Genomic DNA, 11,490 nt, shown 5'->3' with positions numbered 1-11,490 from the left:
CTTCCCACCTCCCTCCTGAAAATCCCACATGCCCCCAGCACACACCCTGCATGCCCAACTGCCAGACAGGACTCATCCTGCTGGCAGAAGCTGTGGCTGCAGGGGCAGCTGCCCCCACATCCTGGTTAGTGAAGGGTTTAGGGGAAGCTCTAACTGCTCTCTGGTAAGAAAACCAAAGGCAAACAGCAAAACATATAGGTATTTAGAATTCATTTTATTATGATGATAGAGACACTGGTAGGCTTCCGAATAACTTTCATACTGTAGATATATCAATAAATCATTGCTCAACTGATCTCCCTCTTTCTATATATATAGTGGTCTTTTGTTTTAATTGTGGAGGAACATGGATTTCAGGGTATTTTACAGAGTGACTTTGGGATTTTTTTATCAGGGATTTCTCAGTTTTCAAATAAGGAACACCAGAATTCCTGCTATGGAGGCAAGTGGCAGCACCCAGCCAGAGGAGCCTGCTCAGAGCTGGCACCTTGGAGGTGGGTGACCTCCTAACCAACTGGGGTCAGGAGGACATGCTTTGACAGTTGACAGCAGGCCACCACACCCAGGACATCTGCTGCTGCCCAGATGGCCAGGCAGGGGCACACATGGCAGTAGTGGTGCACAAAGGCCAACTCTGCAGCCATAGCCCACTGGCACCTGGCCCAGAGGGGCAGATGGCTCTACTGGCTGTGCAGTCCCCATCCAGGTTTGGCAGGTGCACAGCAGGTCACAGCCAAGCAGCAGCCCCCACTGCCAGACTGCTGCAGTGGGTGAAGGGTGCAGGGAACTCTCAGGGCTGTTTCAGCAGTCCAGCTGGCACAAGGGGTAGTGTCCCCAAGTACCAGTTATCCAGGCCCCAGAAGCTCCTGTCTATCTGTCCATTCAAAATTTCCATGGGCTCTAAGGCCTGCCTGGTAAACTAGTAGCCCCCACTACATGGGGGCTAATGGATGAATGGAACAACTGATTTTGTGGGACAACTAAGGGGGGAAATAAACAGGATAGGAGTGATGTGGGGGTCAAAGGATCAGACGTGAAAGTAAGTGCTGTGGAAGGGGACACCGAGAAGAGCCCCCTGGGCCACACCCACCAGTCCTCAAAGGCATCCAAGGAGCCGGTGGACGCCACCCACTGGTGCTGTGCCTGGAAACATGCTCAGACAAGTAAGAGGAAAGTGGCCTCACAGTCTCTGGGCACCTTCCTGGCCAGAGCCTCCTTCCTGATCAAGTACAGGGCCCACTAGGCCACAGCCAGGAGGAGGTTGACCAGGAGATCCCAAGACTTGGTGAGGCCACAGATGGGGTGGCCAAAAACAAAAAGGTAGGGGTGAAAGTCAACCAAAACCTCGGGAGGAGGTTCTGGAGGTGGAGGGGCTGCAGCCCGGTGCACTCGAGGGTCATGTGGGCCAGGGTCTCCCTCTGCCCACAGAAGGAGCAGGAGACCAGGGTGTCTGCAAAGCTCACCACATACATGCCCATGGCGAAGGCTCCATGGAGTACCTGCCAGTTGAGGTCTCCATTTGCTTGTGGGATGAAGATGGAGAACAGACTCAACCATTGGGGTGCCCCAGCCATGCACTCACCAAGCAGGTCCTGTCACTCGATGTCTGGGAAGGACACAAGGGCAGCATGATGGATCATGCAGCACATGAATATGTAGAGGCAGTGGTGATGGACAGTGGAAAAGTGGACCAGTCTGGTATCCTCCAGCTGTCTCAGGTGGTAAAGCAGGGGGCACCATGAGGCTAGGTAAGGCCCATGACAAACTCTGGAGGACTGGAGGACACATGGGGGGGGAGGGGGACATCACTGCTCAGGACCTGGTCAACAAAGGCAAGGGCATCAGGAGGTAGGACAGATTTCATCTCCTGGACCAGACGGCAGATTGCACATGTTGTAGATAGATCAGTGCACTAGGCCAGTGCAGTAGGGTCCACCCACTTCTGCCTATCATAGTCCAGGAGGTCTCCAATACGGGTGACACCAGGATCAAACTCTGTCACAACTGGGGTGCCTCTGCTGTCAGCACCTCCAGCTGGGAGTTCCAGAGGAGGGGCTCGACGAGCAGGTTGGTGCTCTGGACAAGTGTCACAGGGGACCTGGAGGCAAAGACCAGCCTCCATGCCTGGAGGAGGTCCTGTTAGAGCTCTGGCAGCCCCCACAGGTCCTGTAGGAAGAAGCCTCACAGACTGAGAACCTGCCAGTTGTATCAGAGCCCCCAGAAGTGGAGGAGGAAGGCATGCCCCAGGTGGCCTCATGGCTATCGATACCCTATAGTCACTGCAGGGCCTGAAATCGGAATGTCAGGACTTGGCTGTGCAAACCAGGCCCTGGCCACCCTCCTGCAAGGGGAGGCTCAGGACCTCTGCAGCCACCCAGTGCCATCATGGCCAGAAAAACTCCAGCGCCCATCTCTGAAGTCCTGCCAGGATGTCAGGGGGCACAGGCAGAGTGTGCAAGGGCTACACCACCCTTTCCTCCAGCTGGTGCCAGTTCTCCAGTGGGGAGGGGTTTGTGGGGGACAGGCAGACCCCCAAGTAGAGCAGCAAGCCCATGCTACAGCAGATCCTGTGGAGCACAGGTGGGAGTGAGGTCACCTGCCACCTGTCACCCACTACCAAGCCAAAACTCTTGACTCAGTTGACCCAGGTAGAGGAGACAGCTGAATACAACGCCTGGCAGGCCTCCACCTGTGCTAGGTCACCTGAGTCCTGGGCCGTGAGGAGTATGTTGTCAGCATATGCTGAGAGGACCAGCTGCACCACCAGCTCCCGGACCATCCATCCCACCACCTGCCTCCACAGGAGCATGAGAAGGGCTCCAGGGCCAAGGCATACAGCTGGCCTGACAACAGGCAGCCTTGATGCACCCCTCTCCTGAATGGGATGGACTCCATCAGGTTCCAATTCAGATTGACCAAACACTCTGCAGAGATGTACTACACATGGATAGCCCACACAAACCAGGGCCCAAAGTCAAAGGCCCATAGTGTGCCTGTGAGGTACCGGTGATCCATTCTGTCAACCGCCTTCTCCTGGTCCAGGGATAGGAGGGCTAAAAACAGGCCCTCCCAGTGCACTAGCTCCAGGAGGTCCCAAACCAGGTACAAGTTGTTGAAGATGGAACGTCCAGGCACCATGTACTTCTAGTCAGGATGGATCACGTCCACCAGCATGGACCTCAGGCTCAGCATGATGACCTTAATGGCCACCTTGTAGTCTATGCAGAGGAGGGACACGGGATGCCAGTTCCTCAGGTCATGGGGATCAAACAGGGGCCTGGGGAATCTAACCAGGAGCTGAGGAATCGAGCCAGGGGCTGGGGGAATGTTCGCATCCCTGAACATTCCCCCAGTTTCCAGGTCAATTCCCCAGTCCCCCAATTTTCCCCCAGCTCTCTGATCATTTCCCCCAGCTCTTCCTGGGTGGTGCAGGCTCCCGGATGATGCGGGATGACAGCAGGCTGCCACTGCCAGCTGGTGATGGCAGTGGCTCTGGACTATTTCCACAGCTGGCAGCGTCAGCCTGCTGAAACCAGCAATATGGGGCTGCATGGGGCAGGCAGCAGTGGTGAGGAGACCCCAGCATGGATCTCTACTCCCTGCAGAGCCAGGTCACATGGCAGGGACCATTACTGCCCTGCCATGCAACCTGACTCCACAGGGAGCAGAGATCCACGCTGGGGTCTCCTCGGTGCCACTGCCTGCCCCATGGAGCCCTGTGTTGCCAGGGCCGTGCAGAGCAGGCAGTGGTGGCGAGGAGACCCCGAAGCAAATCTCTGCTTCCTGCAGGGCTGAGTCGTGCATCAGGGCAGCAGCATATAGCTGTTTCCTTGCAAGCCAGCTCCAAAACTCTGAAATTTTCTGAAACATTTCTGAAAGGTTTGATGCCTCATTTTGTTTCAAAGACATTTCTGAACCTTCTGTTTCAATTCGGATTTGGTGTTTCAGGCACCAAAACAGTCCCAAACATCTCTGAAACAAAACAGTTGCCAAAATTTCACGCAGCCCTAGTAAATATGCTCAAAGAGACAGGAAGCGGGAGACAGACTCTATTCTTTTTACTTTGATGGCCAAATTAGCTGATTGGTTAAACAGAGGGAATTAAAGCGGCTTCTTGACAATGGGCATATCTTTTTCTTTTCTAGAAAAAGGGGATTGCGGAGGAATTATGACTATAAAAGGAGTTACATCCCCCTCCCTTTATTTTCCACAGATATAAAGTTACCATATTCCTGGGCAAAGCATGAAGTATGTATTTCTGAAAAAATATGTGCATGTCACTGGTAGTAACTATACTGTTCTGTTGTCATAGGGTTACACAACCAACTTATTTCCCTACCAGCCTAGTCTTACTGTATCACTTTGATTGTCAGGTGCTAGTTAAAAAGGGACTTATACAGAGAACCTTTTTCTACTGCAATCTGTCAAATCTGTTTATAATTCATTTTACTGATTTCCCTTTGGTTTTTATTCATTACAGGAAGTTAAAACACCCTATTTACCCATCTGAATGCCCTTTCCTTCATATTTTTAAAGAGCAGTAATCTCAAGTGTGATTAGATTTCATGTTAACCTTTAATATGGTCTGTGAATGTGCTGAACTCCTGTGTGGGTTGTCTGAAGTTTGCATATTGTGTTTTTATTTTACTGAACCCATCACTGTTTGATTAGCTGTACACCTGTGTATGAGGGGAATATCTTTATGTACTGATGCTTTTGAGGCTGAGAAGCGTAAGTACTCTGGCAATACTGATTTTTTTGCTGTTTGGATCGTTTTCAACTTGTATCAAACACAATAGGACATCAGCATAGAATTTCAGTCTTATTGTTAAGTAATATCACTAAACTCAAGTTTCAAGCACCTTAATATTTCTTTTTTTCCCCCATGAGAGCAGGAGGCATTAGAGTTTTATCACTTACTTCACAGTATCTTATTCATCCAGATTTCACTGGGTACTTTTGAATGAGTCGGAATAATAAACTGAAGGAAAAACAGCTGTGTCTCCATAGACAACTGCTTAATCGGTGTTTATTGATTTAAATGGTACATTATAAACTCATATGACAGACTGAAATGGTTTAAATCAGAATGGATCATGTGTCTGTCTATAGCTAGCTGTATGTCCAAAGAAATTAAAGCATAATGCTGGGGTAAATGGATGATTTTCAAGGCACTGAGCCACTAGAGCACGTACTGGAAAATTCTCTCAAAGTCAGGCCAACCATATAGGCATCCTTTCAAAATGCAGCTGGTAGACTGCATAAAGGGAGTGAACTCTGCTTTGTATCTGAAGGAAAGGGCTTATCTGCTTATGTCAGATGTGGGCCCTAAATCCCAAATGGAGGAAAGCATTTCCCAATATCACTGTCTAAGGTGCACAAGTCCCACAGATGGACAGGATTTCAATCACAACCCTGCTTTCAATAGCTGCCTATAGACAAGCTTGTTCACTTTCTAATTAAAACACTTCAGTGTTGCCTCACCATCACCTGTACAAAGCACCCCCATGTTTCAAAATGTCCACGGAGATGCTTTAAGTAAAGCTCATTGGCCAAGGTTTAGTTAAAGGGCCACCACGGATATTTTGAAATTGGGGTGGGGCATCCGGGAAGTGCTCTAATTAACACCCCCCCCCCAAAACTCTGAGTACACTTATAGGCAGCCAGCATTTCCTCTACAGTAGCCTTTATATATGCTAGCTTTAGGTTGCTCTTCATATTTAATTTCCATTCCAAGGAGCCTAAATCTTCCTGTGCATTGTATATGAAGCCAGGACTTGGGCGCTTTTGAAAATAAAATTAGTCACTTATCTTCATTTCCAAACACCCAAATGCCTTTAAAAATTTGGCTCTTGATGATACATTAACTGGAACGTAACCCAAATGGTCATTTGCTACCCAGGATCTACTGGAGTGTGGTGCTTTCCTGACACACTGACCAGGTGCATCTACATGTGCTGCTATGGCAATGTTGTTACTGCACCATAATTTCATACTTCCTTTTGGAAGATTAAATCATGGGTGCAGTAACAGCCTGTACTACACTGTACATGTGGTACAAGGTTATTTTTAGCAGCTCCTTTGCTGCAGCGGAGCGCTATATCAAAGGAGTGGGTCACTACGGCAAAGTAGCTGCTGGTCATGTGTAGATGCCTGTGGACGCTATGCCACCATAGTGCATTGCTATGGCAATGTAGTGTCACATGTAGACGCGCCAATCATGTAACACACTTCCTATCAGGTGATCAGCAGCACAGGATAGCACCAGTATTACATCTGCTGGAAATTCACCCATATTGGAAAAATTGCCAGGTATAAAGATTGAGATACTACATGAACCCTTTGCACCACTTAAGTTACCTCATTCAGGGCTTGACTCAGTGCAAGGAGAACAATAGATGTACCTCAGAAGAGCAAAAAGAAATAAAAAAGAAAAAGCCCTCAAAAGTTGCAGTAACATGATGCAGTTACTTAGCTAAATTGTACACATGTTCTCATAACTTTTTCATCTTTTGGTACATATAAATAGCTCATTTTCTTCCTCATAATTTTTGCACATTTTGCTTTTTCCAGTTTTGCATTAAATATAATCTAAGGAGGGTTTTCATGAATTCTCATAAATATATTGCTTATTCTGTAATTCTTTCCTGTGGCCAAATGCTTTTTATTATTGCTCTTAATTGCTTACTTTATGTACTTTCTAAAGTACTTGCAAGGAGGGGGTTTGTGGAGGGGGTGTTTCTGCTACTTTTGAATCCTTTATGATATCTGTATATTATAGAGACTGCTTAGTAAATGGTTTCTGGGTCAAAATACAAAGTTTCCCATATCTCAGCTTCTTGGAGCCTTTGATTTATAATCCTATTACAATTAGTTGAAAGCGTGTTGACTATTTTTCATGCTACTTTATGATGACAGAAGATTATATTTTCATTGGCGATTTCTTAATTATCACAGATACTTTATTCAAATTTCCCTTGTTTCTTTTTGTAACTCAGAATTCAGTATTGCTGTGAACAGAAAATGTAGTATAGGATTTCTGTAGAATATAAAGAAGAACATGAAAGGATAAAACAAAATCTGTAGTTCTTTTGTTCTACTTTATACCAGCAAATAATGATTTTAGAAGACACTTGAATTCTTCATTGTGTCTATAATAAATTTTTGCTAACACAAAAACAGATAATATTGTTTTCTGTGACTGCATTTTTAATACCATTTTCTGCAGAGATTTTCCTTCAAATCAGCATTTGTTTTATAGGTATTTATACTTTTCTTGCCCTCTGTAATGACTGTCCTTATAGTTTTTATACTTTTTCCCTTACTCTTTTCTCATGATCATCTTTTCTTTGCTTTTTATTTGCTAAGCAGCCTTTTCTCATTGCACTGGAGATAGAGGAGATATGAACAAAATTAGAAATATCAGGAAAAGTCAACTTTAGTTAGAAATTAGGACTAGCATTCAGTCTAGAAAAAGCATGGGACAATATTATAGCTGAGTGAAAGCAAAATTTAGAAGAACCTGTGCATAGCTGCAGGAAATTCAATGGTAAATTGAAGGAGAGGAGTGCCTACATGAAATAGGAAATACTTCAAAGTAAGTTACTGAGTTCAGCAGGCAGGTATATCATTAATAAACTTGAAAGGGAAAATGAACAATAAGTTATACTGAGTTTACCTGACAGTTTTACCATTCATAAAGCTGAAATGGGAAATGGAACAATGCACCGGAGATATCTAGGGAACATTCCCAGTTATTATGAAGAGAAAATAGATATTTAAGATTAATTCTAGAAACCTATTGTAGAGCAAATCAGACACAAAAGAAGCAAGATGGCTATCAAGGAGAATGAAAAATAGGTTAAGACAAAACTTTTTCGATGAAGTAAAAGTAAGGAGGAGGGGGCTATGTGCTCCTGTAAAGAATGATGTGGAGAACTTTGTAACAAAAGAAGCAAATCCACTTCTGTGAGGATGAATTGTTTATTTGCCTCCATCCTCATTGGGCTGAGTGGGGGGAAAAGCATGTCAGAAATAGATTTGCTTAGCTAGATGCAAAAATACTGAAAATAAATATGGGAAACTATACCAAAAATAATGTCTCCTAGGGGCAGTATGTGGAGACATTAGAGAGAGAGTCAGATTATATTGTTTAGAAAGAGGATAAAGAAGGGGACATGCTTGCATATAACTTTGTGAGTTAAAAAGCAAACACGAAAATGTGAACTACAGCACAATCTCAGTCTTCAAGGGGGTTAGTACTGAAAGTTTATATTAAATCATTTTTACATAGAAATTAGTCCGTAGAACATAAAATCATAGGCAGGCTTAAAATATAATGATTAGTATGTCAAAAAGAAATTGGAGAGTAGGAAAGGCATTACAAGAAACAGCAGTAATAGGGTAGAAGGACTAGACTTTATTGTGTTGTTTAATTAGATTATAAGATCTATGGGGAAGACTTACTTTAATCTGTGTTCATAAAGCACCCAGCTCAAAAGGATCTGGGCCCTTCATTGGGGTTTCTATGACATATAAATAATTATTCATTTCAATACACTGTGTATAGTAGGAGCAGCAAACATTATAACAGCTATATAAAAGTTATCTGCCTAATTAGTTAATTGAAGCAGTTCATTAGGTAAGAAGGGCTTGGGTTAACAGGATGGGTAAGGAAGCCATGGGAATAAGGACAGGGATGAGGGAGATGTAGGTGAGGATAGAGAGGTGTGCCAAAAGCAAGCGAGGGCAACAGCTAAATGGATGGAAGAGATTCTCAGGAGTATAACAACATTAAAAGCCTTGCTCCTTGAATTTAAAATGAAGATGACAAGCCTCAAACCGATTTGGCTGAAACAAAATAGGACAGTGATCTGAAACACCAAAACAAATCACTGTCCTCCGAAACAGTCAAATCCGAAACCAAATCAAAACACAGCCATTTCGCACAGCCCTAATGTTTACACTGGGGAGCATCACCCACTCTGAGCATGCTATACCACAAATGCATGTAATGTAGCCTTCTCCACATGGAGCTGGGAGTTCAGCAAGAAGCACACCTGAAACAGCAAGATTTTTTGGTGTATATCCAGAGCCTCACTAAGAGTCTCATTACATCAGATTCAGAGCATAGTATGTGCAGAGCAGGAGAGGCATGCTGCCCTACAGAACTCCCGAGGGACAATGTAGAAGATGAACCTTTTCTGATCCTCCTATTTGTCCACAGCAGGGACCATCAGAGCAATAGCTTCTAGTCTACTCTTTACAGCTAGAGTCAGAAACTAGAGGAGAAGAAAGGAGACAATGAGGGTTTATTTAATCTTAGTTCCTTGCATGACTAAAAGCTAGCAACCTTATCAGATACTAACACATGCAAAATCAGGTCATGGCTGAATAAAATACATATTGTTCACAGAACCATATATCTTGCAGACATAGCTGCATATTTCGGTCATCACCTGTTTGCAGTTTGCTCCCATGCATTCCTATTTCATAGCAAAAAACTTTTAAAAAATATATATTCTCTGCTAAATACATTCTATGTACAGAACACATAAATGTAAGCCTTGTAGCTTGAAGGTCTAAGGTAGGACAGTTAAAATGGTGGCCCCCAGGCCACATGCAGCCCATGAGAAGTAACTTTATTGCTCCCAGGCTCCCACCTGGCCACAACTCACCCATTGCCCACCTGCAGCTCACCAGGCTGCCCAGCATGCAGCATGGGCAACCTGGCTCCCTCTCTTTTTTAGCACACAGCACGTGCAACCTGGCATCCACTGTCACACAGGCATTATGAGCAGCCTGGTCTCTTCCTGCTGCATCACTCCATCTCCAAGAGGAGGGACAGGAACCAAAGCTGGAGGAGGAAAGGGGAGCCTCCTTACTCCTAAGGCCAGGCCATCCAACTTCTTGGTAGCTAGGAGCTACATGCAGTGCCAGATGGGCTTTCCTGGGAGCTGCTCTACCCCCAAGGCTGAACACAGACCAAGTCTGTCCCTGCCCTCCACCCCCACCCCCTGCCCAGTACTGCACAGTCCAGGTCACCCCTCTGCTGTGCATGCAGCCCAGCTCCCCCTCCATACTGCATTGGCAACCTAGCTCCCCCCAGGCACAGAAAGGGGAGTGCCATGAGTTCTTGAATATCCTTGCCAGTGGCCATGCTATATCTGCCAGTTCCTTTAGCACTCTTGGGTGCAATTGATCTTGATCAGCTGATTTGTGGGTGTCCAGCCTCTCAAGGTGTTCCCTTCACAAGATTTACCCTAATGGTGGACATATATTCACTCTCACACGGGTCATCCCGCATCTTGTCAGGCAAGGTGGTCCCTTTGGCCTGGTGAAAGGCCAACACAAAGTAATCATTAAGCAGAGCTGGAATAAAAGTATAGAGATTGAGAAAGGGGAGTTTCTAGCCATTCAGGAAGTACATGTGATTTGTAGAGTTATTCTGGCTACCTCCAGGTTGCAGAGTAGAAAGGAGGGTACTCAATATTTCCCATGCTTCTAAGCCAGGAAGGATTATTTTCCCTACCTCCTGTTGCTATAGGTGTTAGGGTTTGTTTGATCTTTTCACCTTCCTTAAACACATTGGGTGTTGGCTGCAACCAAGGCTGGGAATTTTGACTAGGGTGCACCGATGCCCCTGCTTAGACTAAAACCTGGAGGTTCCTGGCTAGAAGGTTTGACCCCTCTGCTCAGAGTGAGACCAATTGCCATATTTGAGAACAGAAATAAATTTTACCCCATAGTCAGATTGGTGCAGACTGTGGGGACTTTTTGCCTTCCACTGTAGTAAGTGGCATGGCACACTTCCTTGGATCTAGTGAACTGTAACAACCTTGCAGCGGTAGGAAAATCACGATTGTTCTCCCACTGATTTACCTGTGGCAGGTTAAGGTGCTATGCCTTATAGTTGTGCAACAGGGTTGACTGTGTAGTTTTAGCAACAGGTTAGCCAAGGATTTACATGGGATGGGTTGGATGGGGTGATCCTGTGTCAGCAGAGGGTTGGAGCAGATGATTTCTGGAAGTCCCTTCCAAGCTTACTTTTCTATGATTCCACATTAGGTACTGAGGTACTGTACTAATACAATAGCGGTATTACTGTATCTAGCTCCCAGACCAGTGATCCTCAACCAGGGTAGAGAACACCTGTCCTACAGGTGCCTAGAGCCCTTGATGACATGTTCCAGTATCTTTCTGGACATAATAGAGGAGGGCCACTTGTATGGTTGAGGGCCTCCGTGGCCAGCCCTATGAGGAGAGGCTGAGGGACCTGAATCTCTTCAGTCTCTGCAAGAGGAGACTGAGGGAGGATCTTGTGGCTGCCTTCAACCTTATCAGGGGCCTCCAGCAGGGACTCAGGGAAAGTCTGTTCACCAGGGCCCCGCTTGGGGTCACCAGGTACAATGGCCACACGCTGAGGGAAGATAGGTTTAGGTTAGATATTAGGAAGAACTATTTCATGGTAAGGGTGGCCAGAGCCTGGAA

This window comes from Crocodylus porosus, unplaced genomic scaffold (genome assembly GCF_001723895.1).
Source record: "Crocodylus porosus isolate Cpor-Errol unplaced genomic scaffold, CroPor_comp1, whole genome shotgun sequence".
In the NCBI taxonomy this organism is placed as follows: Eukaryota; Metazoa; Chordata; order Crocodylia; family Crocodylidae; genus Crocodylus; species Crocodylus porosus.
Note: the sequence above shows the minus strand (reverse complement) of the source record.